At 37.6% G+C, this 27,955-nt stretch overlaps 2 long non-coding RNA genes across 2 annotated transcripts in view; both read right to left on the bottom strand.

The window, feature by feature from the left end:
- LOC147496429 (uncharacterized) overlaps positions 1–27,637 on the bottom strand; it is a 31,108-nt gene extending 3,471 nt beyond the window's left edge. Inside the window, exons 1-4 of the long non-coding RNA XR_015196587.1 lie at positions 27,468–27,637; positions 27,272–27,374; positions 26,981–27,072; positions 24,233–24,299 (exon numbers count right to left, since the gene is read on the bottom strand). This is a non-coding gene — a long non-coding RNA (uncharacterized LOC147496429). The remainder of the gene's footprint in view (positions 1–24,232; positions 24,300–26,980; positions 27,073–27,271; positions 27,375–27,467) is intronic.
- On the bottom strand, positions 15,499–16,069 carry LOC147496431 (uncharacterized). The gene is made up of 4 exons (XR_015194660.1): positions 15,966–16,069; positions 15,775–15,879; positions 15,606–15,680; positions 15,499–15,522 (listed from the first exon to the last, which is right to left on the bottom strand). It is a non-coding gene; the product is annotated as an uncharacterized LOC147496431 (long non-coding RNA).
- Positions 27,638–27,955: the final 318 nt, after the last annotated feature.

A 27,955-nucleotide genomic window follows, 5' to 3' on the forward strand; every position in this document is an offset into this window, starting at 1 on the left:
ATGGATATATTGGTTTTAAAGCATCCTCCATCAACTTATCATATTGAACATCCTGCGGTATGGCATTGGGTGAATCTTCATCATCATCTCCATCATCAACTTCGTTAAGACATGCACCTAAGTCAACAAGATGACTTTGTCCAAATGTGTCATTAACCATCTCTTCTATCCTTGGCAACATATTTTCAGGACCCCTAGTAGAAGAACTAGTGGGAGCTTCAACATAGTTACTACTTCTAGAAGATGACTCTCCATGGTGTATATGTCTCGTCTATACCATCACAGATAAGATGCTCAGCAATATCTTTTGTTGTTGACTTCCCCCATAAATTACGACAATTAGCACAAGAACAACAATTCCAGTCAAGTTCCTTTCCTAATTTCTCTTGTGTGTACTGGATGAATGATTTAACACCTCGAAGGTATTCAGTAGACGAAGTCGGTGCTTTCATCCAGTTCTTGCTTGGAAGCATTGAAGACATTTTCTAGATAAATACATCAACATATATAATATTAGTATGATTTCAAAAAGAGCGTTTGACGTGAAACCTAGGAAAGGTATATATCATAGAAAGTGGTACTCAAATTCCTTTCTGCCTCCTAACACACTTAGCACCCCAACAGCCTACCTACCAATTCTAAATGGTTTGCTTAAGATTGGAACAATTACAGTAACAATGCAAACAATATATATATACCTAGGACACTTGGTGATTTCATGTTAATAGCAACTTCCTTATTCTCTATGGCCAAGACCAATTAATGCCAAAAAAGTCATATCATTTACAAACAAGAAATCAGGTAATTTGAAAATATAAAGTTTGAAATAAACTAGTCCAACTCAAACTGAAATCTGTAGATATATATTGTAAATCAGTAGAATCTGAATATCCAAACAATGAAAAATAGCTAACTCAATCGACCATGCACTTGATGTTCTTAAAGACCGACAAAAAAAAATATGGTATAAAAAAAAATACAACTCATAACTATACTTATACTTATACCATCGGATAAAAACAATAATACCAATGACATAATAACATAAAATAACAAGAGAAACACAACAAATGATAAAGAAAGTTAAACCATTTTATACCCTATCTTGGAGAAGCAGTGAGAAAAATTCAACATTTCCCTGAATAAAATTCCAACTGAAGAAGAACCTATTAAATCAAAACAACACAAACTTGTTAAACTGAAAACTAAAAATAAAAGTTTCAAGCTTTGAAAACTCAAATAAGAAAAACAAGCAAACACCATAACAAAAATAAAAGTTTCAAGCTTTGAAATTTCAAATAAGAAAAACAAGCAAAACCCCATATATACAGATAACATAAACAGAAGCAGGTTTACACTTCACGAATCATTGGACATACACTTTTCTTAAAGATTTCCCCTCATGGATAACATGTCTATTGCGGAGTATGAGAACAAATTTCTTTAGGAACAAATATATTTGTTTCTACGGAAAAACTAGAATGTATAGTTCATTTTTCGCATCTGCAATATTAAGTTCTAGCCTCCAATATTTTATTTTTTTTTTTTTGTTTTTGTTTTTGTTTTTTTTCCCTACGGGTACATGACATTCAGATTACGTTGTATTAAATAAAACCGTAATAGTAACACATGATCACTATAATAATGTCAATGATGCATAAAAACTAATCTTGCAAGTTAGAACGAAAACTAGATAAATATGGATTGCGGGAAGATGATTAAAATTATCTGAACCACGCAAGTCACGTTAGCTAAATTTACCTCTTCACAATCAAACACTACTTATCACACAAAAAAATGTGATAGAGAGAACAACCTAATTAAAGCTAGAATATTGTAAGCAGCTTCATGATGCTCAGTAAGCTACAATTTTAAAGCCAAATTCACTTTATGCAAAAGCTACGAGATACACAATTTCGCTATCATCAAGCCCCAAATACTACTTGATCATGCATGAAACAACAACTGCCCGACACTAGCATTACAGGCATGCAGTCATCTTAATATTAATTGTGGAGGTATTTCAATATTAATTTTCTATGTTTGCAAGGAATGCCAAGCTTCTTAAGCCCAAGTGTACGAGTAACAATCAGTTTTTGAAAGTCCCTAATCTCAATTTCAAGTTTCTTAACATGGGTTCAACTCCTTTCCCTATTCCACTTAAAATTCTGGTATGCCCATCTTCACAACGTATGGGGAAGAGGTAGAGAACAATCATTTGTTAAATCTTTTGAAGCAGGATTGTTCCAAAATGTTAAGTCAGAGCCACTTAAAAGCTTGTCAGTAAAAACGGCTCTGACATAAGCTTGACAGGATTGTTTCAAATCTTCACAATGTTGAACTTCCTACCTTTCCACTTAAAAGCTTCACAATGATTGTTCCAGACTTAACATGGATGTCAGAGCCATTTTCGACAGGTCTAACACTTCCTAGTTCTAAAGTTAAATCGTAGAAACAAAGAATAAATAAAGTTAAACCATTTTATACCTTGCCTTCAAGAAGCAGTGAGAAAAATTCCAACAGGAGAAGAACCTATTAAATCAAAACATCACAAACTTGTTAGTGAAGAACAAGCAAAAAGTGAATAACACACAAACCCCATCGAGAAGCGGCAAAACAGAAGAAAGACACTAATCCCCCGGGTATGTTTTCTCACTCAAGACTTCTTCCTCCTTTTCGAAAGGATCGTTGTTGGGCATTTTTGCATAGCGTGATGCCAGTGGCTACCGAGTGAAGGAATTACCTATGTGAGGATCTCTTTGTTGGCAAGTCGTAGTACTGCTGGGAAAAGAAAAGAATGGATTCTCCCTTTCTTTTTTGTTTGCTGGATATCGAGAGTGTAGCTTAATTTCGTGAATGTTGTGATGTTGAATTTGGGGATTTAAGTGCGAAACCAATTTCAGTGGAAAAAAAAAAGAAAGAAGTGGTTACCTTCTTTTCGCAGAAACGACGTAGTGAGAGAAAGACGGAGTTAGAGATTGGTATTTGTTGGGATCCTGAAATTTTAAGAGGGAAAAAAAATTGGGTCAATTTTTTTTTGGGGGGGAAATGGTTTCTAGGCGCTCAAAGAAGAGGGGAGTAACTCGACAACATGCTGAAGATGGAAGCAGACAACGAAAGACCGACGAATATGAATTGACTGATATAGGCTGTCTAATGCCAGGAATTAGCCGTGGTTTAGTTTTATACAGTTAGAAGTCGTCCTATTCTGGGGCGTCATGCGTGTCCTAAATCCTCTATTTTGACGTAGTGGACAATATAATACGTTAAGTATTATGTCGCCATAAACACGAGCATTGCTAAAAACCAATACTTTAGTAACTAGGGTTTCCAACTATGTTTCGTCAAGTGTTGAAACAACACTGTACAAAGAATTGCTTTTGTAAAACTAGCTATTTTCATGTGTTTCGTTGCTGAGAGAACTCTCTACAAAGTAATGCTTTGTATGATTTTGTAATGCTAGCTATTGTCATGCTTGATTGTAATCCGGGATAACAGTGAAACCGTATGCCTGTGGTATGTCAGCCTAAAAGACATCCGTAATATATTTGATGGTTTTTTGTTTTTTAATTACTTACATTCCTTAACTGTTAATTAGAAATCCTAATGCATCACCAGATTGTGCATGGTTTCTTTGGCTGCCATAGGCCTTACCATTAGGCCTCACTATTACAAAACTTAGTAGTGCAACAAAATAAGATTGACTTAAAACAGTGAGCTTGAACTGATGTAGAAGTCGCCACTCAACAACTAGATTTGTTAGGTGTGTGATTGAAGGAACAACTCCAATATATCTCCTTTTAGTATAAATATTTGATTTTATGTTGCCTCCCCAATCAAATTGCATATTCTGCACCTGTGAACCCACTACATTGGTTGCTACTATTTGATGAGTAGCCGCCACAATGAGTTGCCTGTTAGCGGTTGCGAAAAATGATTTTTCAAGCGATGGTTGCAACATATTGCAATGAGTAATTACTTTAACAACACTAATCTTCATCGCATTCATTTACTAAGTTAATTCAGATGTGCTGTCATTTAGTTGTGGTCACCAACTTAGACTGAATACTTCCCATTAGTTACTGTACCTCATTCAAACATAAGTATGGAGTTGCCTCACCATGTTGGAATTGGGGAAGTTACTCCTCATGTGATTGAAACTCTTTTGATTTCCTCCCAAATCAATACTAGCGAATTTCTTTAAGAACACTTTTGAAATTTGTAAACATGATTTGAGTACATTTAACGAACTTTTGGGAGGATGACCTCCAAAGTGCTGTTGAAATGGGGTTTTTTCTCCTTTTTAATACAAATTTAGTGGTAGCATACAACAATCGACCATGTATTATAATGAAGTTATTAAAATGTCTCTACAATTGCATAAACTTGAATGTACTGCAATGGTGGTAACTGAAGCCAGACTATAGGAGGCATGTGACAAATACTACCCCAAATGTATTAGCAACCTGTTAGATATATCTTTTTTTTTTTTTTTTTTTTTTGCTAATGTAGATTTTTAATTGGAAGTCTAAAATGGATGGGCGTGCTTAAAAATACAACAAGCGTCTAAACCTAATATATTAGAGCTTCTCATACATATGGTTTATTTTAATATTTGGAATTTTTATTTCTTATGTGTAACCGCTAGAACTTAAAACCATTTCTGTTGAATTTTAGTATTTTACTAAGTTACATTGACACGGATACAAAGTGTCTGACACGGCAAAATATCAAAAAGTGAGGTAAATCACATACAATATGTGTCCGTCACGGACACGTGGATACGTATCCGACATGAATTTTTTTTCAAAATATGGCATGTCCATGTAACATAGGTATTTTACTAAAAAGTGGAAGCAAGGTTGTTAATACGGCTTCAACTGAGGTAAATATATTTGTTTTTCTGTTTTTTTTCCTACGTAATGATAAAATGTTTGAATTGATTTATGTTTTAGCCACAGTTATATTGCTTTCTTATTCTTTGATTGAAACCATTCTCATTGTTTTTATTAAATAGCATTCAGCCAAACATGCTCTGAACACAGCCACTTCATGAAATTATCTGGATGATCAAATATATGTTAGCTTCATGGCTGCTAAAAAAACTTAATGCGTGAAGAAAAAAGGATATGATTCGTATGCAAACAATATTATTCGTAATTTATAATTCTTACAAGTGTTTGATTTTATGAACAATGTGTTTTGTTGCATGAGATAGTTTTCATTCGTTAGAAAATTCCTTTTGAATTATTAACTTGCTGTAAGAATACTCCCCTAAAATTTCTCCCACTCGGTGAATTTATCAATACAATCATTACCATGTTCAACTAATACTTTCTTTTTTCTTCAGGTGTTAGCTAACATACAAGCATATCACGATGGCGGGTGGAATTCATGGTGTGTTAATCTTTTGATTAATACAGATAATACTTTTTGCAAACAACTAAATGCCAGTCATATATTCATTTTGATGCTTTCGTTGTACATATAAAGTATGAGCGTGTAATTATATATGTATTGTTTTAATATTTTAAGATGAAATTATTAAGATATTCTAAGAGTCAAATGTATGCAAAAACCCTTTTACCATGTGACATCACAACTCTGAGTTGCTTGAAAGCTTTTATTCCCTGGATTGCATAAAAGATTTATTATAAACTAGCTTGCAGTTTTCCTACATAGTAGAAGATGGATTTTCACCTGTATTTTAGTTTAGTTTAAATAGATATATTGTTATTCCGTTCAACTTTAGGATATTCTTTGCAAACATAAAGAACATAATAACTTTCAAATTACTTGGTGTCAGCATATTTCAAATTACTTGGTGTTACTAATAAGAACCTTGAAAACGTGGGGTTTTCTAGTGAGAGAAGCTATGCCTTTCTCTCTCTTGAAAACACATAACCTTATCCTTTTTCTCTAACCCCTTTTAGTAACTTTTTAGGTAAAGCAACCTTATCTTCTAAAAACTCCTATTTTTCTTTCCTAAAGAGGTAGGTTTTCTCTTCGTCCCTGTAAGAGAAAGTTTGTTGTTTCCCTCAAGACTCAAGCTTTCTACTACTAATGGCTTCTAGAAGTAACTCTGTACCCCAATCTGCTCCAAGTAATCAAGAAGGTATTCGAGATGGTTCGTGGAGCTCTCTCTTTGGGCACTCAGGGTCTCAGAAAGGAACAATAGCTTTTACTTCGTTCTCGCCCATTCTTGTGGATGGGGTAGCACAAGTTCCAGATCATCTGGTGGAACAAGGGATAAAAGAGTGGGACAAGTACTTGGTGGGATATTTCTTGGACACTCGACTGTCTTTTCCCACAATGAAGTCTTTCCTTGAGAGGAAATGGAAGTTGAAAGGCGCTTTTGATATCACAATAGACAAGAACTTGTTTTATATGAGTTTCACTTGTCTAGAGGATCGACAAATGGTGCTAGATGAAGGTTCGATGTTTACTGCTGGAAGAGTGGTTGTTATAAAAGCCATGGTCGGTAGAAGTTGCAAACTATATAAACATGGAGGCTACAGTCCCACTTTAGGTAAAACTACTAGACGTCCCAAAGGAGATGTGGACGCTAGATGGACTGTCTTTCTTAGCAAGTTTAGTAGGTGGAAATCCAAAGTTCATGGATGATGCTACTGCTAAGCGGAAAAGGCTATCTTTTGCTTGATTCTATATTGAATTTTCAGTAAATTATGACTATAAAGAAACCATCAGAATTAAAGTGGGTGGAAGAGAGATTGTTATATCCCTCTTGAATATCCTTGGAAACCACTTTCTTGTGAAAAGTGTAAGAGATTTTGGCATAGCACTCAGCAATGTGGGGTAAGGACTAATAGAGTATGAACTCGCAGACCACATGGAAGAGCTAATGGTGTGGAAACAACCACAGTGGAACAGAATCATAGGGGCACAATGGAACAGAATTAGAGAGCACCACAGTTGAACAACAAAACATGAGAAACCATAATGAGCATACACTTCTAGAGAATGCTTTGACACTAGCACTGGTAGCTCCAGACCAAGGGTTGAGTTTCGGGGAAGAAAATACTGGTTCTATTAGTGGTCAGATGAAGTTGAGCACAAATGGAAGAGAAGAAGTACAAATCTAGCCAACTGGAGAGACCTAAGCACCCAGAAGTAGGACTGTTTAGGACGGATAGAAATGTCTTTGAGGAATTAGCAGAACTAGAGGATGATGACCTGTCAGATGCTGAACCTGAATTATTTGGGGATGCCTGTTCTACTCCTACTTCTCAAGTAGTGAATATGGTGAACTCTCCAGTCCAAACAAGAGCTCAAAAGAAGAAGAACACAACCAAAATGCATCAGCAAAGAGAGGGAGGGGTAGACCCAAAGGGCATGGTAAGAAGAAAGGACACTAATTGCTCAAATGTCAATGTTAAAACTATGTAGCTGGAATATAAGGGGATTAAATGACCTTATGAAGGCTAGAAGTATGCATAGGTTTGTGGCTGAGAATAAGATTAGTTGTATGAGTTTTTTAGAAACTAAGGTCTGAATGGAAAAGTTTAGTAGTACTACAGGCATGACATGCCCTTCATGGTGGGCAATTCATAACTATTCAAGTGATGAATATGGTAGGTTCTGGATCACATGGGATACAAGTATTTGGGACATACAGAAGGAAGTGGAAGGAGCTCAATTTATCCACTACAAGGTCACTAGTTTGCCACATGGCTTCTCCTTCCATTTATCTATTGTGTATGCTAGTAATAAAAGCCATGAAAGGCTTATTTTGTGGGATGAGTTGAAATCTATAAGTGCAGGAGTCCAAGGAGCATGGTGTGCCATGGGTGATTTCAACAATGTATTATACGCACATGAAATGGTTGGGGATAGAGCTGTACACCCTAGAGAAACAATTCCATTTGCAAGTTGCTTAAATGTAGTAGGGCTATTTGATCATACAGCTACTGGGTGTTACTATACATGGAATAGTGGAGGTGACAATATCAGGTGGTGGTCAAAAATTGATAGGTGCCTCGTTAATGCTACTTGGTCCTCAATCAACTTCACAACAAAGGTGGAATTCCTAAACCAGGGTTTGTCTGATCATAGTCCTATTGTTATGACCTTTATGAGCTCAATCAGAAAGCACCCTCCTTTCAGATTCTGCAACAGCTGGGTTTTGAATCAAGACTTTGTCCCTTCTACCTCTTCAAGAGTGTTGGGATATTTCTGATCATGGGAGTCCTCCTTACATGTTTACAAGTAAACTCAAAACCTTGAAAGGGGTGTTGGAAGGATGGGCAAGACACTTTTGTAATGACATCCAGAGAATTGTTGAGGTTGCAAAACATGAACTGTAGGACATTCAAGAGAAGCTTAAAAGAGATCCCCATGACCTGTCTCTAAGTGCACATGAGTTTGTAACAAGGGGGAAACTTTGTAAGTTACTTAAACTAGAGGAAGCAGAATTGTATCATAAGACTGACATAGACTGGATGTGCTTTGGTGATAAATGTAGCAAGTACTTCTTCAATGCTTTAAAGGAGAAGAAAACTAGAAACCATGTGTGGAGTATAATAAATACACAAGGGGTAGTGAGAGAAGGCCAAGAACAAGTAGTTGCTGCTTTTCTGAATTACTACACTGAGATCATATCATAGGAGTGGAATCAAATGCTATATGTGAACCTGAGTTCCTTAATGGTCTTCAGGTAACAGAGATACCCTCATATGCAAGTTAGTTAATAGTAGCCCCTATTAGTGACATGGAAATTAAAGAAGCCCTTTTTGTTATGGATGATAACAGGGCACCAGGCCCTGACGGGTTTAATGCCTTCTTCTTTAAGTCTAGTTGGGACATTATCAGAGTTGATCTCATTAAAGTCATCAAGTACATTTTTAACCATAAGCAGATCCCAGGAGGTATCAACTCTACATTTCTTTGTCTTATTCCTAAAATGTTAAAATGATTCTCATGTTGCTTCTTTTAGACCTATAATGTGTTGTAATATTTTGTATAAGTGTGTATCCAAAGTATTAACAAATAGGATGAAAAGTTGCATCGCATCACTGATATCGTATGCTCAATCTGCTTTTGTACTTGGGAGGGCAATTCAAGACAATCTTCTGCTGGCTCATGAACTCCTCAGGGGGCACTCTAGAAAGAATGGTCAAAGAAGATGTGCCATCAAACTTGATATCCAGAAGGCATATGATTCTATTTCATGGCAGGCTTTGGAAGTCATACTCCACAAGTTCAAATTCCCACTTCTCTTCATTGATTGGTTAAAGATGTTCTATGCTTCTCCACACTTCTCTATGATGGTAAATAGGACAACTAAAGGCTACTTCAAAGGGAAACGAAGCCTCAGATAGGGTGACCCAGTGTCCCCATCTCTTTGTTCTTGTTATGGAAGTGTTAGGCTCACTCCTCTTACAAGGCATTCATTCAAAAAGGATCTCTGCTCGTTCTAAATGTAAAAAGTTATCCATCTCACATCTTTGTTTTGCAAATGATGTCCTTCTCTTTTGTAAAGGCAACATGGAGTCTATATTGGCAATTAAGGATATTTTGCAATCCTTCTCCCAGGCTACAGGGCTGCACTTGAGTAATGTCAATACTACTCTCCTCATGGGGAGTATGACTAAAGAAGAAGGCCAAGAACTAGCAGAAGACATGAACATTTCTCTTGTTACACCTCCAGTCACTTATCTGGGATTGCCACTCACTGTAAGCAGACTAGGTATCAGAGAATGTTTACTACTCATTGAAAAGATTATAGGGAGAATTTCAAATTAGAAGAACAAGGACTTGAATAGAGCAAGCAAAGTGCAACTTGTCAACTCATTACTCACTTCTTTTCAGAGTTATTGGGCTAAGATGTTTGTGCTACCAAAGACAGTGCTAGATAAGGTCTCTAAGATTTGCAACAAATTCATTTGGTCTGTTCTTAAGATGGAGAAAAAAATGCATCATGCAAGTCATTCAACCCTGAGACTAGCCAAAGAACATGGAGGCCTAGGAATGGTGGACCCAAGGGTTTGGAACCAAGCTGCCTATTGTGGACTAGTGATAAAATTGGCCTAAAAAATTGATTGTTTATAAGTAAAATGGTCATGGGAGAACCATATCAAGAACAAATTTTTTTGGACCATGAAGGTGCCAAAGGAATGTTCATAGGTGTGAAAAGGGATATTAAAGCATAGAGAAACATCTTTGAAATATGTGAGATATAACATAGCAGATGGACATAACACCAGTTTCTGGCATGACCCCTGGTGCGCAGGTCCTCTTAGTTTGAATGTCCAAGCTAAGGAAGCTCTAGCCCATATGCCAAAAAAATGCTTCAGTTACTTCAGTAATTGTTAATGGAGGATGGAGCAGGTGTATAACTGACCTTCCTGATTATGTAGGGGGAACTCAGTGGCGTTTGAAGTTCTACAGGCTTTAACTTGTGCAGCTGTGCAAGCTATATGGAATGAAAGGAACTGGCACATCAAAAGAAAGAGATTCTTATTTGCTGAATCTATAAGCTTCAAGGCACTGAACAACATGAGAGTGTATCTCGGGAAATCACTAGATAAGGTAAAGGAAGATGGGGCTACTACACTATGTCAAAACAACTGATTTAGGACGGCTTATATCTGTCAAGATTGGTCAATCTCGACGGCTACTGACTGTCGCACAAGCCGTTGTTAAAAATGCCGTGGTTTTCATTCTCGACGGTTAGTGGCTGTCCATTATTTGAATTAAAAAGACAGCTAGTAGCCGTCGATAAAGGAGTTTTGTGGACGGTTAATGGCCGTGGTTTACGATTTAAAACAACAGCTCCACACTGTCTAGTGCTGCGTCCTGCTCGATCAAAACACCAAAAATGAATTTTATTGCAACGGCTAATGACAGTACTAAGTATTTGAAAATCTAATTGATCGGATCAACCTGCTGCTTCAATAGATTGGCTACCCAAATAATTTAAATTCAGACTACACACTATAATTAAGAAACCTTAATCAAACTCAAGTATCAAAACATCTTTATATTTATCATTCCATCCAAAATATTTACATTGCATTACCATATACTATAAAATTTGAAGTCTAACAAAATACCAAAATATTTGAACTCGATCTTGTTGCTCAAGTATTCAACAGCTAGCTAGAAACACTATCCAAAGACCAAAAAACAACTATGTACTTGGATTTACAAAGCACGCCAAAAGAAGATAAGTTTTTGTCGATTTAAAAGCTTCATCGTTCAATGAAAAACCACGTAATTTTTTGGCCAAGTAATCACGTCACCAAGCACGATATCTCCAAGTCTTCCATCTCCTTCATACAACGGTGCAAAATCATCAAGTATCTCATCGATTCGGACATTATACGAACTTGGAGGTGTCGTTAAATAGGTGCAGACTTCTCCAAGTGCAACCACAGTCTTTGTTATGAAACTCTTCAAGTGACAAGTTGTAGATTGAGGTCGGATATTGCGGGAATCATCATGAACTGGTGATTGTTGTATTTCCTAAGTAAATAAGAAAAAACAATGAAGTTAATATAGACATTCACAAAGAATAATGAATATAGAGATGATTACTTACTATATCATTTATTCAATCTAAGACATGATACAAACTCAACAACTAATCTTCACTGACTATAAACATCACAATGACCAAAATATATAGGAAATAGACATAAAAAAAAAATCATACCATTGCAAATTGAAATCAAACCTTAAAGTCGCCTATCCTAAAAAATTCAACATACCCACATGACCAAATCATAAAACAAATCCCAAGAGAATCAAAATTCCCCATATCACAAAGTACTCAAACTTCCAACATTTCATTAAAAATCACAGCACCAATACTAACCCGCACTCGCTCACAACACCAATACTAACCCTCGCTCGCATCACAACACCAATATATATAAGAAAAAAAAGAGAAAAAGAAAGATCCTTAGCTTGTTGTTACCATCCTTGCTCGTGATCGCTTTGAAGAAGAACACCCGTCCCAATACTAACCCCATTAGTACTGCTAGTTGTTCTCCAGTATTTGAGCAAGCTGAAAACCTCCATATCTGGGCTACCACTAGTTGTTCTATCATTATTGAGGTCCATATTATGCAAATAGATATTATGGTTCTTAGCTGAAATGTGCAAACATTAGAGATAATCCTCCATTAATACACTCCTCAAAGAGGTAGTCAAGTTCGAAAATCTTCAAACAAACATGGCCATGTGACAAATATTAAAGAAGCTGAGAAATTGACGGAAAACTGGTGATGCATCCTTACATTACACGAAAAGGGGACTTCTGGAGAAAACAAATGGATGAATCTAGGAACAGATAATGTTGCTACCGTGATAGATACTACACAAGAATTTGATCATTGTAGTCGCCAAGTATTCCTCTGTTTAGCTTCGAGGTCTAAAAAGTTTAAAAGGGTGACAATGTGACATGACGTCTAGAATAATAGGTGTCCTGGGAAGCGATTTGTGGGGTGTATGTTCATTTTATACCGATTTTGTGCTTGTTTAGCTCCAAATTTAGAGTCTTTAATGACTCTAACTATCAGCAAATTCTGAAAGGGAAGCAATGCACAAAAAAGAACTAGGTAAGCAACAAACAGCGGTTAAATGTGAAAAATCAGATGCTTGAAGATAAAAAAATCAAACTAAATGCAATAATAGCCATAAATCAATCAATCTTATATAGTTATATCCGCATGCATATCATTGAACTGAATTTAAAAGAACTGTTATATAGTTCTACCGCCTCACAGCTCCTAACTATGCGTTTTCAGCTTGCTCAAATCTTGGAGAACAACTAGTGGTAGCCCAAATTAAACAAACTTACGCTCTACCCCTCCTAACACTAACACCAACACCAACACCAACCCAACCACCACTATCCGCCACGCGTGGCGGGGCAACGGCGGCAATGATGATGGGCTATTTTTCGACTTGGAATTCAATCGTGTTCCGGTGATGGCGTCGGAGAACAAGAGTGTGACGCAAGTGAGAGTGAAATAGAAGGTGAAGGTGAAGAAAATGAGTCAATGGATTTCACCGTTGACTTCGTCCGATTCAACCGGCACAACTCAAAGTTTAAAGCTCTTAGTGTGCCCAACAAGCAGAATTTTTGTCTTCTGGCGAAGTAGCACCAAATTGGCTCACTATGTCTCTCCGATGTTGCGGTTATTTATGAGACAATAGAAATGGTTTACATGCTTTGTTTGATACAGTGGAGTAAGAAGATGTGGACCGGTCCCGTCAGTCCATCCTTAGAAGCATTAAGCATCTTTTAAATTACATTTAAGAACTAATAGTTTATTCCCATATCGATTCCTGAACTTCGGTATGAATCGAGAAAAACATATGGCTGATAGTGAAGTGAGCTATTATTGTGTGGAGTGATCTATTATTGTGTGGAGAGACTAGTAGAAAGATCCTAATAAAATCCAATGATAAAGAGTACTACAATCCTAAGAGGGATGGCCCGATTACCACCACTCCTTAGAAGCGAAAGCACCCTCACATGGTTTTCTAGTCTCTAAGCCAATCATGATTTGTCGCTTCCAAGACAAATGATAAGTTTCTTCGATTAAACGTGTAGTTCTTTAGCCAAATTATTTCTAATGATCGAAACACTTTGGATTTAACAACTCTGCCGGATCGAAAGGGTCCATCAAATTATACTCTTCTTGACGCCAAACACCAAAAAAAAGAATGATACTAACCCTCAATCCTGCCGACATGGTTCGTTAAAACTTATAACCAACTACATCGTCATCGGCCACCGTGCTATCTGCTTATGACGTCCTAGGATCATATGGTTTCCCGTGGGACTTTTACCTCAAGGATCACTTGGTATGAAATAGACCAAAGTGGGAAGTTTACGACTTATTTGAAAGGGAGTCAGAATGTACACATTGCGGTAAGCCATCCGAAAATATAAGTCTACAATAACAGGCAACATCTCAAATGACAAGCTTTTTAGTAGGTGTCGGTGTCAAGGTTCTCTTGTTTTGGATAGGAATTGACAAAGTTCTGATGGCGGTAATGATCTTTATTTCAAAGTTGGGATTTACAATCTTGATTACTCTCTCGATACTTTCGGTTTGTCTCCCTACGTGTGGATGATTGCGGGTCCTACCTTTCTACCACAGTGGCGGTCCTACCTTTCTACCCCGAAAGTGACTTTCATTGTAGGATTTCCATCTTAGTAGTCAGATGCTATCTTTGCCTATCGGACTATGCAGGCGCAAGACCTCAAGTCGACTTTGATTATTAAATACCTTTCCGCTTCTTTCGAGAGAGAAGCCCGCTTATCCTTTTTTTTTGACAATGTTTAAGAATTCCTACATTCAATGAAAGCCTAAGTAAAGGAGTCTTGGCGTCGAGGTTGGTCTACGATCGGGACTGCTAGACTCAACTGATTCTTCCTCCCGCCTTGTTTACTCCACTCCCGCCCGGTTATCCATCCGGTTTTCTTTCGTACCCGGATTCCGCCATATCTGAATGAATTTATGAAGGAATTCCACGCTTCAAAACTTGGAACCCGAATCAGGCGAGATTTTATCTTTTATTCATTACAACTTCTTTGCTTTGATTCAAAAATAGGTTAAAATTGGTTGTTGAATAAGGCTCGAGACCCTCTTGATCGTAGACCAACCTCGGCGTTGCACTACGAAGTTTATCTTTGAATCCCCATAGCGTCTAATCGTAGCTTGGACAAGTCCTTGAAAGAATGCAGGGAAGGCTCACTCATGGAACTACAAAGCGCGCTTAAGTTAGGCCTATACCCTGGAACACAAACTAAATCCACAGGGAAGACTGGAGTGGACAACCCGAAAGGAAAGACAAGCGAAAGCACGAGTAGGACTAGCAGAGGAATGCCTCCACTTAGGCCTTTAGGTTAAGCTGCTTCGGGGCTCATCTCTCTAGACAGAAAGAGTAGATCGGTACGAGAATGAATGAAATAGAATTGTCTGAAAAAATCATTATGAATTATGATCGAGACTCTGATCCCCTATAAATGGAAGCCCCGGACCAGTCCTTTGGAATGGAGGTGCGAAGTAAACTTATCGAGCTACAAAGCACACTTAAGTTAAGGTAGAACTTAGCCCCGGTTGACTTGAAGAAAGAAGCTCACTCGGGGTAGAAAGGTAGGACCGTCTACCGTCCTTCCCCATCTTGCGTGTCTTCCCCATCGTGCGGTTGTTTGAAGTTGGTTAGTTTAAGGATTTTTACCAAGCTACATAACTACAATAAAAGAGAAGTGCTTCTGGACCTTTTTATCTAAATTATTACCCGAGATGCATTTCCAAGCCACGAAGATTGTCGCTTAAGGTCCGCAACTTCATCCTCAAGTATCTTGCGAGCCTTGTGCCTTCATCAAGTCTCGCCATGATAATCTCATAGCCCGACTCAATGTTTTCCGCTCTCTCTTCTCTTTTTAGCAATCTCCTTATAAGGAGCTGAAGCATGGTAAAAGCAGTCTTAGTGACACCACTACCTAGACCACGAACACCCTCTTCCATCACGACCAATAACCTATTAAGCAAACAAATGTTTAGGTAGAACTTAAGAGAAAACCCACTAGAACAAAAAAAACAAGATGGGAAGCAGCATCACACCAAAGCAACGGGATCATTGTCTAGATCCCTTTCCACTATATCAGGCTCATTGCTAACAAGTCAGTCAATTTCCTCCTACAAAAGAAATCAAAGTCACCGTTTCTTAAGTCGTAATACACGGTCATACAAATATAAGCAATTACTAAATAAATATCTCGTTGTCTCTTACAAGAGATTGCTTTGTTTCAAAATTGATGCAACTCCCATCTCTCCTCGTATGGATGGCCACATATCCTTCTGTCCTTGAAACCTCACCAGTTGGGCTATTTTTTTTCTGTAACATATTAAACAAATATGTAGATAAAGGCTAATAATAGTTGAGTGCATACGATAATTTTATGGCATTAAATAGATGTTTACCAACTGCTCAATAACTGGAACTGCTCCCATTCTACCAGTTGTATGTGGGTTCTTCATTTGTTCCCTTGCTAACTTTCCATTGAATCGCTTGGTTTTATCCTCTTACATGAAAGCACATGTCGAATGCCTCCCATTCTTCCTTTTTCACCTTGCTAGGAACATTTCTTTTTAAGCTCTGCATCTGTTGGAAATTTATCATACACCGACGAAGTTCATATTTTTTTTCTGCTTCCAAGGCGTATTAAACTTACGAAGAGTGCATTCTTTTTTTTGATGAGTGGAAGATCAATTTCAACCTGTAAATTGGACATGTCAAAATCATTATTAAACAAATTTGGATACAATACAAATTAAAATGTTTACTGAAATAAAATCGGGTGGAGTGACTTGCACTTACCAATACTTTCTTCCACAAAGCATCCTTTGTTAAATCTGGAACTTCGCTTGATCCTTGTACATAGGTGGGCAATGTGTCCTAGCCACCTGCCCGACTATAGTGGCATACTTTGCTCGATCTTGTCGGTAGCTTGTCCATCATCGAAAACTCCACTTGGAATCTTGGACCTAAGTGGATTAATTAGCAACCCGATTAAGTACAAATGGGGCCTTGAAAAGTTTCACTACTAGAAAAATGATAATAGACAAAATCAATTTATTGTGATCTATTTTTCAAATGATCTGTGGATAAAGATCAAATGACCTAATTAACAAGAATATGAAAAAGAATAAGATCTAATTAACATCGGAACTACTGAAAAATATTAGTATAGATTTGATTGAATAAGATCTAATCAAGCGCCTCACTTCATTCTAGTCGCGTAATATTTTTAGCAAATCGTTCATACTTGAGTCACATGACCGTGATTGAAAACCATTTTGTGAGAAGTATGATTTCCCTTTCTAATGTATGATGTCTGGGGATATATATATATAGGGATGGTGAAAGCTAAAGCTTCATATAGAAAACGGTTGCTTGACCTCTCTAAATGCCTATATGGAAGTGCTTACTTTCTGCGCACACAAAGTATAGTTCGATTGTGAAAGACAGTGATGAACCTTTCATACATGGCTAGCTCTTCAAAATGGTAATGGAACAGAAAAATAATGGAACAATACAATGACTTTATGATTGATAATTTATCCTATTACAGTTGTAAATTAATCAAAGAAAACGTGATAGTAGTACTGTTATGGTATCTGAGTTTTTCTTCTTCATTTCTTATTTTTTTTATTTGTGAATAGGCCGGTGTCAAAATCAGTATGGATATAAATCACTGAGGAAGGCACGGGCACCCCCAATGAGATATTGGGCTTTCCTCACTTCTTCGTAGTGAGTGATTAGGCATGACTTAGTTGATTCGGATTCCGTTTTCTAAGAAATAGTATAGTGCTCCCTTTTCAAGAGCAACAATCCCATTTTATTCTTTCTATTTACCAAAATATGACCTCAAACTCGTGATCTCGTTAAAACGCCTATTTTCATGCTTTTTAAGGGCAGTTAATTGACCCGCCTCCAACATTGAAATGGATTTAAGTAGTAAAAACTTCGGCCTTAGAGAAGTTGTATTGACTTGCAACATTCACATTTCCTTTCTCTCGAGCCCACGCTAGCTACTTGGAGGGTGAGTACTTACTTCCTTCGAACTAGCTACTAAAAAAATGCTTAACACTTAAAATTACTACAGTCCGATCGATTCACTCAACAACGGGGAGATGAATTAACCAACTTCGGGAATAACCATTCCCTTAACTCTGCTTTCGTTACCGACCGAGCGGCGGTCCCTCGCTCCAACTCATCGATAGACTTTGCGACCTCGGGCCTTACTACCAAAGGACAATATCCGCGAGCCTTGATACAATCAAACGAGGATTCATACAGCATTCCTCTCAAAAAGAAAAGAGACTATGAAATCCCGGATTCCGAAGTTAAGGACGAATCGAATTTCAAAGAAGGAGATTTTGAAAAGGGCGGATCGTAAAAGACCGCAAATGTGGACCAAGTCGAGACATTGCGCGGTCGGAACTCGAATCGAAAAGGAGTCAATGCCGAGGGGCGGTAGCGGCCCGGTCGTCGGCAAAGGTTCAACCACGATTGACCGCTTTGATTGTATTACCGAAAACCGGCGGTTCAACGAAATACTTCAGCCAACATTGTCGGGCATCAGCTGGTTCATCCGTCGGTTTGATCACCAAGCATTATGTAAACATTACCGAGAATGGAAATTCTTCGTCCGAGAACCGCTTATTGTGAGAAAGGCTCAAAGCATTACTACGATTGAAAGTACAAAGGCCAATAGAAGCACCCACATGTCAAATTCACGATTCGATGGTTGAAGTTATAGCAAAGTTAGAGACCCTCATTTATGCTGGTGGTACTATCAGTAGAGAGGATTCCCAATGTTGCTTCCTAGGTATTCCATTCCTTCCGGTGTCCACGAGAACCGGAGGAACATTATAAAACTTAACCCATATTGGGAACATTATAAAAACTCGGCCTTAGAAGTTGTATTGACTTACAACATTCACATTTCCTTTCTCTTCGAGGCACCTTTAGCTACTTGGAGGGTGAGTACTTACTTCCTTCAGGATTCCCTACTAAAAAATGCTTAACACTTAAAGTACTACAGTCCGGATCGATTCACTCAACAACGGGAGATGAATTAACCAACTCGGGAATAACCATTCCCTTAACTCTTTTTCGTTACCGACGCAGCGGCTGGTCCTCCCTCGACTCAATACATATAGTAGGCGGAGCGTTCCTCGCCTTACTACCAAAGGACAATATCCGCCCGAGCCTTGATACAATCAAACAAGGATTCATACGAAGATTCCTACGAAAGAAAAGAGACTATGAAATCCCGGATTCGAAGTTAAGGACGGCGAATTTCAAAGAAGGAGATTTTGAAAAGGCGGTCGATCGAAAGACCGCAAATGTGGACCAAGTCGATTACATTGCGGTCGGCAACTCGAATCGAAAAAGAGTCAATGCGGAGGGGTAGCGGCCGTCGTCGGCTGTTTCACCCGGCGATTCGACCGCTTGATTGTATTACCGAAAACCGGCAGTTCAATGAGAATACTTCAGCCAACATTGTCGGGCATCAGGTGGTTCATCCGTCGGTTTGATCACCAAGCATTATGTAAACGGACGGAGAATGGAAATTCTTCGGTCCAGGAACCGCTTATTGTGAGAAAGGCTCAAAGCATTACTACAGTGGAAGTACAAAGGCCAATAGAAGCACCCACATGTCAAGTACAGTCGATGGTTGAAGTTATAGCAAAGTTAGAGACCCTCATTGTACTGGTGGTACTATCCAAGTAGAGAGGATTCCCAATGTTGCTTCCTAGGTATTCCATTCCTTCCGGTGTCCACAGAACCAGAGGAACATTATAAAACTTAACCCATATTGGGATACTAGCAAAGCTGCTTTTGGAGAGATGCTCTCCCGGTTGGTTGGCATTTCTTAAGAATTAAAAGCTTCACAGCTATATGGTATGGTCCTACGCCTAGGACAGCATTGCCATAAACCAGATTGTACATGCCACTGAAAGTCATGCACTAAAAGACCAAGATCTAATCAACTATCATGGGTCATTTTATAGGTTTAACACTTTCCCAGCCAACTTACGTTATTAAATAAAAACTAATAATCAAATAAAAATGTTACTTTACCTTTTGTTTTTGTCGTCGTCTCTCACTTGCTTGATTCATTTGCTTCAAATCCACTTGCTTGGATGCTTCCGACATGACTTCTTTTACCTAAATAGAAAGTTCAACAAAATGGTTAAAATCCAAGGCTTACGAAATTAAACAAAACATGGAATAGATGTAGCATGTATCATATGTTGCACCACTTTCGAACAAAAACTAAAAACAGAAAAAAACCCACTAAACGAGAACACCCAAGATGTTCAAACCATCTTCGTTTAACTCACGTACCATTGGAAAAGATGAATAGAAACAAAAGATACCCAATTCAAATAAACTTTCCAATAAATATCAACCATAAAAAAAGATTATTCATTGATAAGTTTCCTAAGAACGTCCTCAATTAAGATTAGTCATCAACATAAAAAAAATTATTCATTAAGATTAAATCCAGGTCTTACGCAACTTCTAGAGCGTCCTCAATTAGAGTTGTTGACGAAGAATCATTAGCACTTGTTAAAGCCTCGAAGACCAATGGGTCTTCATAAGCATCTATCTCTTGACTCAACCTCTTTGGAGCATCCAAGACAACATGCCAATTATCTCTACTCAAATCCGGCAATAAAAGACTTGTTTAGCTTGAGCGCGAGAATAAAGGGCTCGTCAACCTCACTTGTATTCCTCATGAACCTCCCAAGATTTACAAATACCAAGTTAAGTATCGGGATCAACTGTGCAACCATTTGTTTTATCCTCAATCGCGCAATCCGCGGAGAACACGGTTTGTTTAAATTCTACATAATCAAGTTCAAGAATTCTTTTGACAACTCCATAGTAAGTGACTTCATCAACAAGGTTCCTATCCTTGGCGCTTGCCCTAAAACTAGTCCGCGACCTTCATGGAAACCCCACTATTACGTGTTGTAGTCGTTGATTCGAATCCGGCGTATAAAAAACATACCCATTCATTTGTGTATCTCTGTTATATGACACCGCTGTAAAAGATGGACCATCAACAATCCTCTTGAAAGGAGATACATTTTCATTTTGTAGTTGTAGTCTTAACCAAGGAATGTAGTCCAACTCGTTTGCTTGACTGCCCCTACGATTTTTACCCCTTGATTTCTGACTTTGGAGGTATACTTGGTACTTCCTGTGAAAATAATAAAAATTCAGGACGGTTGACATGCATAACTCAAGTATTGACTACCAAAACAATGGTAAATGCGACTTACTCTTCCTTCCCACGGCATTTTCGAGAATCGTCAAAACCCACTTGCGAACTTGTTGATACTCTATATTTGGAAGAACATATTGCTTTCCCTTTTTATCCATAGGGTGTGCACTTTCAATATCCTCATTCATGATCACCCTTCTCCCATTCTTATGGCTTCCCAAGTTGCCATCATGAATGTACTCCATCTGATACATCATCGCCTCTTCCACGAGGTATTGCTCTTGGATGCAACCCTCCGACAAAAGTCTGATTGGTTACATACCTTTTATAAGTTTTCATCATCCCGTGCATGTGCCATTAATTAATACAAAATTACTACATACTAATCACAAGAAAGATATATATAAAGAACTTTACTCACCTCTCAAAAGGATACATCCACCTATATCTAACAGTCCAAAATTTGTGCCTCTTCCGCTAAGTGCACAACAAGGTGTATCATTGAAACAAAAAGCGAAGGCGGAAGTATTTTTCAAAGACACACAAAGTTTCCACAATCGTTTTCTCATGTTCGAAAGGTTCGCATACGACAAATGACTTTGGAGCATAAGGCGTTAAAGAATAAAGACAACCGGCCGAATAGCTTCACGCAAATGGCTTGTGTTTTTGAATAGATGCATCAATAACACGGGTAATAAATGTTGTAAAAGGATGTGATAGTCATGGGATTTTAGGTTCTTGAGCTGAAAATCCTCCAAGTCCACATTATGTTTCCAATTTCCACTATATCCAACAGGAACCTTCAATTGGTGCAAAGTTCTACAAAGCAAAACTCTCTTTCCGTGAAGAGAAAAAGCACCTATTGGATAAGACCACTTGTCATTCTTCATTACCGCCACAAGTGTTTCTTTATCTTCCTAGCTTTAAGGTCCATCACGGGCTTCGAGTCCATCCTTACTCTTACACATACCCATGATTGTTGCAAAAGCGATTCTCCTAACATTTTTTTTTCCACGCATCACATCTAGATTGTGGCAAATAGGCAGATCTTTGTAGGAATTAAATATATAAATGAATATATGGATATGTATACATAAAGTTACATGATATACTACTACACAAATGTTAAAAATACCTCCCAATATCAATGCAATGTAAAGAAGATAGAATCCTTTGAAAATGCTTTGAATTTTCTAGTTCTTTAGTTCTTTTCTCTTCTTCTTCCTTCCTTCCGGTGTATCCGGCACCTTGCCAAACTTGTTCTGAATTTGGCTCATTTTAATTTTTACTTGAGAACCCTTTAAAACTAATGGGGCGGCTTACCGTGTTCTTCTTTTCCATTAAATTGTGCCTTCTGGACTCTAAAGCAATGATTCGGGTCTGCTAGGAACTTTCGATGACCCATATAAGCAAACTTTTTTCCATGCTTCAGCCAAGTAGAATCTGTATCTTCACTACAAATAGGACATGCATACCTTCCCCGCGTTTTCGTCCGTGAAAGATGGTGAAACGCAGGAAAATCGTGTATAAGCCCACAAACAAATTGCCTTCATAGTGAATGTCTCTTTAGCATGGGAGTCCATATGATTCAACTCCAGGACCCCATAACTGTTTTAGCTCTTCGATTAAAGGCTGCAAGAAGACATCGATGTTATCCCCTGGGCTACTTGGACCAGGAATTAGAAGTGTCAACATGGTAAACTCTTTCCGCATGCACAATGATGGAGGCAGATTGTATGGAGTAACCATAACGGGCCGGAACTATAAATGCTGTTTTGTTCCCAAATGGATTAAATCCATCTGTTGCAATCCCTAATCTAACATTACGTGGCTCCAAACAAACTCGAGGCCATTTAAGATTAATTGAGTTCCACATGGAAGAATCAACGGGATGACGATATAAGCGTTGGTCGAAACTGCATTTGCATGCCATTTCATATTCTCGCAATCCATGGTATGCTATACATCTTTTGCAATCTCTCAGCCAAAGGAAAATACCTTAGCTTCTTCCATGGTTTAATCTTAGCCTTTGGTTTTAATGGGTTCACCGTTTGCCATCTGTTTTCACCACAAGTGGGACAACTAATCAAATCCTTATATTCATCACCCCAAAGATATAATACAATCATTTGGGCATGCATCAATAATTTCGCACTTCATGCGAAGAGGTTTGATCAAGTTCTTAGCAAAGATATGTCTTCTCGGGTAGTGTATTCTCTTACGGTAAAGTCTTTTTAAGGAATTGCAACAACTCGTGAAGCTACTATTAGACCACTTGTGTCTAGCCTTCATGCTCAACAACTCAATCGTCGCCGATAATTTGAATCTTCACCCGACATGATGGATATATTGGTTTTAAAGCATCTTCCATCAACTTGTCGTATTGAACATCCCGCGGTATGGCATTGGGTGAATCTCCATCATCATCTTCATCATCAACTTCAAGTTAAGACATGCATCTAAGTCAACAGATGATGACTTAGTCCAAATGTGTCATTGACCATCTCTTCCATCCTTGGCAACATATTTTCAGAACCCTAGTAGAAGAACTAGTGGGAGCTTCAACATAGTTACTACTTTTTCAAGATGACTCTCCATGATGTATCCATGATGTATATGTCTTGTCTATACCATCACGGATAAGATGCTCGGCAATATCTTTTTTTACTTGTTGACTTCCCCTAAATTACGACACTTAGCACAAGGACAACAATACCAATCAAGTTCCTTTCCTAATTTCTCTTGCGTGAACTGGATGAATGATTTAACACCTCGAAGGTATTCATGAAGACGAAGTCGGTGCTTTCATCCGAGTTCTTGCTTGGAAGCATTGAAGACATTTTCTAGATAAATACATCAACATATATAATATTAGTATGATTTCAAAAGAGTATTGAACTTGAAACCTAGGAAAAGTATATATCATAGAAAGTCGTACTCAAATTCCTTTCTGCCTCCTAACACACTTAGCACCCCAACAACCCACCTACCAAGTCTAAATAGTTTGCTCAAGATTGGAACAATTACAGTAACAATGCAAACAATATATATATATATTGGTGATTTCATGTTAATAGCAACTTCTTTATTCTCTATGGCCAAGACCAATTAATGCCAAAGAAGTCATATCATTTACAAACAAGAAATCAGGTTATTTGAAAATATAAAGTTTGAAATAAACTAGTCCAACTCAAACTAAAATCTATAGATATATATTGTAAATCAGTAGAGGCTGAATATCCAAACAATGAAAAATACCTAACTCAATCGACCATGCACTTGATATTCTTAAAAACTGACAAAAAAAAAAATACAACTCATAACTATACTTATACTTATACCATCGGATAAAAACAATAATACCAACGACATAATAACATAAAATAACAAGAGAAACACAACAAATGACAAACAAATGATAAAGAAAGTTAAACCATTTTATACCTTGCCTTGGAGAAGCAGTGAGAAAAATTCAACCTTTCCCTGAAGAAAATTCCAACTGAAGAAGAACCTATTAAATCAAAACAACACAAACTTGTTAAACTGAAAACTAAAAATAAAAGTTTCAATCTTTGAAAACTCAAATAAGAAAAACAAGCAAACCCCATAACAAAAATAAAAGTTTCAAGTTTTGAAATTTCAAATAAGAAAAACAAGCAAAACCCCATATATACAGATAACATAAACAGAAACATATAACAGAAGTAGGTTTACAACTTCACGAATCATTGGACATACACTTTTCTTAAAGATTTCCCCTCATGGATAACATGTCTATTGCAGTAGGAGAACAAATTTCTTTAGGAACAAATATATTTGTTTCTCACGGAAACTAGAATGTATAGTTCATTTTTAAATGCAAATATTAAATTCTAGCCTCCAATCTTTTATTCTTTTGTTTTTTTGTTATGTTTTCCTTATAGGTACATGACATTCGATTAAGTTGTATTAAATAAAACCCGAATAGTAACACATGATCACTATAATAATGTCAATCATGCATAAAAACTAATCTTGCAAGTTAGAACAAAAACTAGATAAATATGGATTGCAGGAAGATGATTAAAATTATACGAACCACCCAAAGAGAAGTTGGTCAAAATTCACCCCTCACATCCTAATATAAAGTGGTCACATTCCCACAAACAATATATAATGCTACAAAAAACGCGGTCCACGTTAGAAAATTTGTCATAAAAATTCTGCAATTCCTTTCAAAGCCGGATGCACCACACATAGCATCTTGGTAGTCTACGCCAAAGCATTTTGCCAATCTGAGAGACATTTGCTCACACTTCCATCCATTCACCCAATCCGCTATTGTACCTTCAAACCCATGTGAACTGGGGACACTAACCAAAGATGTATTGCCATAAATATTTGCAAACCAACATTCCCAAAAGAGATGCTTTATACTTTCCTCGTCCATTCCACAACATACACATCTGTTAGCAATAACTTTCCCTCTCTTTTTAAGATATATATGCTGTTAGCATCCTCCCCATCGCTAATGTCAACATGAAAAAAGCAGATTTTGGGCCGGAACTCCTTTAACCCGCACTTCTTTCATGGCCGGTCGGACATCCCAATGCCTAATTCAGTCACCCTCTTTGAATTTAATAAATCAAAACAAGCCTTAAATATTGTCCTCCACCTCCTCGAAGCACTATATTATTAAGTGACAAGAACAAACCCACCAAAGATTGCACTTCCCAATCATTTAACCAACATTGAAGACCAAGATCCCAAATAACATTGGTGCTTTGTCTCCATATAAATTTCATCTTGTTAGACACATTGTAAATAGTTGGAAAACATGACCTCAATGGTTCTTCCCCTATCCAATTATCCACGAAAATTGCACACTAGTGCCTTTTCCAACACTAACTTTGCAAGGTTTCATAGAAAGTCATCTTTATTATTCATAATCCCCTCCACAACTCACATCCATACAAATGAAGTCACTGATTTAGTAACCATTCTTCCATCCTATACTTACAAAGTTACAAATAATAACTTTTTCCATAAACTTCCTTCTTCCTTCCCGGACTTATCAAACCACTTACTAATTCCTTAGGCATACATGCTCTATCCTAAGAGATAGGATGAAATCTCTTAATCTCATTTGTCAATCCCCAAAGAAAGTCATTCATAATTTCTCTAATCTTTTTGCAACACCAACCGGAATAGTAAGGACAGAAAAATAAACAGCAGGGGATATTCTCACGATTGTACTCTTAATATGTGTGACACTACCACCCTTCAAAAGAAATTTCCTCTTCCAAGTAGCCAACCTCAAACTGAATCTCTCAACTACTAGATCCCAAGCTCTAACACTCTTGTATTTGGCTCCAAGAGGAGTCCAATATCATTAGAAGAAAGATGTCTAACTTTGCAACCCCCGTTTCGGTAAGGAGACAAGAAAATTAACCACGATGTATAATGTTGACATCCTCAAAACTTGGCTTACCTCGTCCTAATAAGTTTATTAAGGGGAACTGCCTTCTCTTAATAAATAAGAGATAATTTTAGTAATGTATGAAGCCTTACCTGGAAAAGATGCCTTTGTGTCGAGCACCAGCGTGAACAAGTTTATAATGCTCAGAACTTTGAACGCTGCCCCATGAGAACGTTGTACAACTTCTAAAGTGGCCACATGAAGAACCTTCTCAAAGTCTGTTGAGAGTTGCATTTGATTATAATTGGAGGAGGTTGAGGACTTAGTATTAGTAAGCTAGCGGAAGCAATCAATGCCTGTTTGGCATGCCAATCTGTGATGTATAGTTGTAATGGAGCAACAACATTGCTTCCGAACACAACTCATACAGATGATCTTTCTTTATTGTAACTCTTGTAGTGCCCCAGTTAAAGCAAGCTATAGTTGGTTTTTTCATGGTGTGGTATGGTATCCTAAAATAATAATCCCCATAGAGGCCAGACCCTTTTCTCTCCTCTGTGTTTGGGCACTTACAAAGTCAGTGGATTCTAAAGATTATTAAGCAAACGCATGCACTCTCTCATATAGTTTTAATTCTTTTTGAAAATAAAAATTGATGCACATAAATGTTGTTAAATAGATACTTGTAGTTCATTTGAATAGATCATATTCGAGTCATGCTAATCGACCAAATTCATCCGTATAATATAAAATTCAAGCAGGTAATAGCAAGGGCATAAGCGAAGCTGACTCACCGACAATTCCAAAATGGAAGGAGATAAACTTCTCCTTCAAGAGATGCAAACAATTTGGGGAAGATCTATAACGTGCTTCTGAACTTTATTCACTGGAAATGATGAAAAGCAAATATCAGTGAGGAACTGCAGATATTTTCGTATGAATAATCAATGATTATCTGATGAATATTCAGTAAGTCAATAATTAAAACTTAATGAGCTTTTCTGAATTGAGGGAATCCAAGTCAATAATTACACTGCCTTCTCTTAATAAATAAGAGATAATTTTAGTAATGTATGAAGCCTTACCTGGAAAAGATGCCTTTGTGTCGAGCACCAGCGTGAACAAGTTTATAATGCTCTGTAACCTGAACGCTGCCCCAGTGAGATATTTCAACTTCTCGTAGAAGCTCTTGAACAACAGCAAAAGGACGATTATTTTCAGTATCAATTTTAGTGAACAGAAATAATAAAAAAAAAACCCTAATAGAGAGAAAGTACGAACCTTTGCAGAAACGTGAGTAAAAAATCGTGTTATGAAATTTAAGGGGGAAACACAAAATTCGTCAATTTTTTTGGTGGCAAATGGGTTCTCAATTATTTTTGGTGGGAAATGGTTTCAGGGCTCAAAGCAGAATTGAAGTCTCGACAATGGGAATTAAAAGAGGAAGTAGACAGACAAGGACCGACGAATATAACCCGACTGGTAACAGCTGTCTAATACAAGAAATTAGCCGTGGTTTATTTTTAGACAGTTACAAGCCGTCCTATTGTGGGGCGTCATGCCTGTCATAAATACTGTATTTTGACGTAGTGCTAGAATGGTGTTGACAAGGTTAGGTATCGGGGTCAATTTCAAACAGAGAGAAGAGCAGTGGGTAAAGTGGGAGAAGCCTGCCATTGACATGCTGACTTTAAACACTGATGGCTCACTTCAACATGGAAAAGTTGGTTATGGAGGGGCTTTGCAAGACTGGAATGGGGATGTGCAAA

Source organism: Coptis chinensis, chromosome 5, assembly GCF_015680905.1.
Source record: "Coptis chinensis isolate HL-2020 chromosome 5, ASM1568090v1, whole genome shotgun sequence".
NCBI classification, from domain to species: domain Eukaryota; kingdom Viridiplantae; phylum Streptophyta; class Magnoliopsida; order Ranunculales; family Ranunculaceae; genus Coptis; species Coptis chinensis.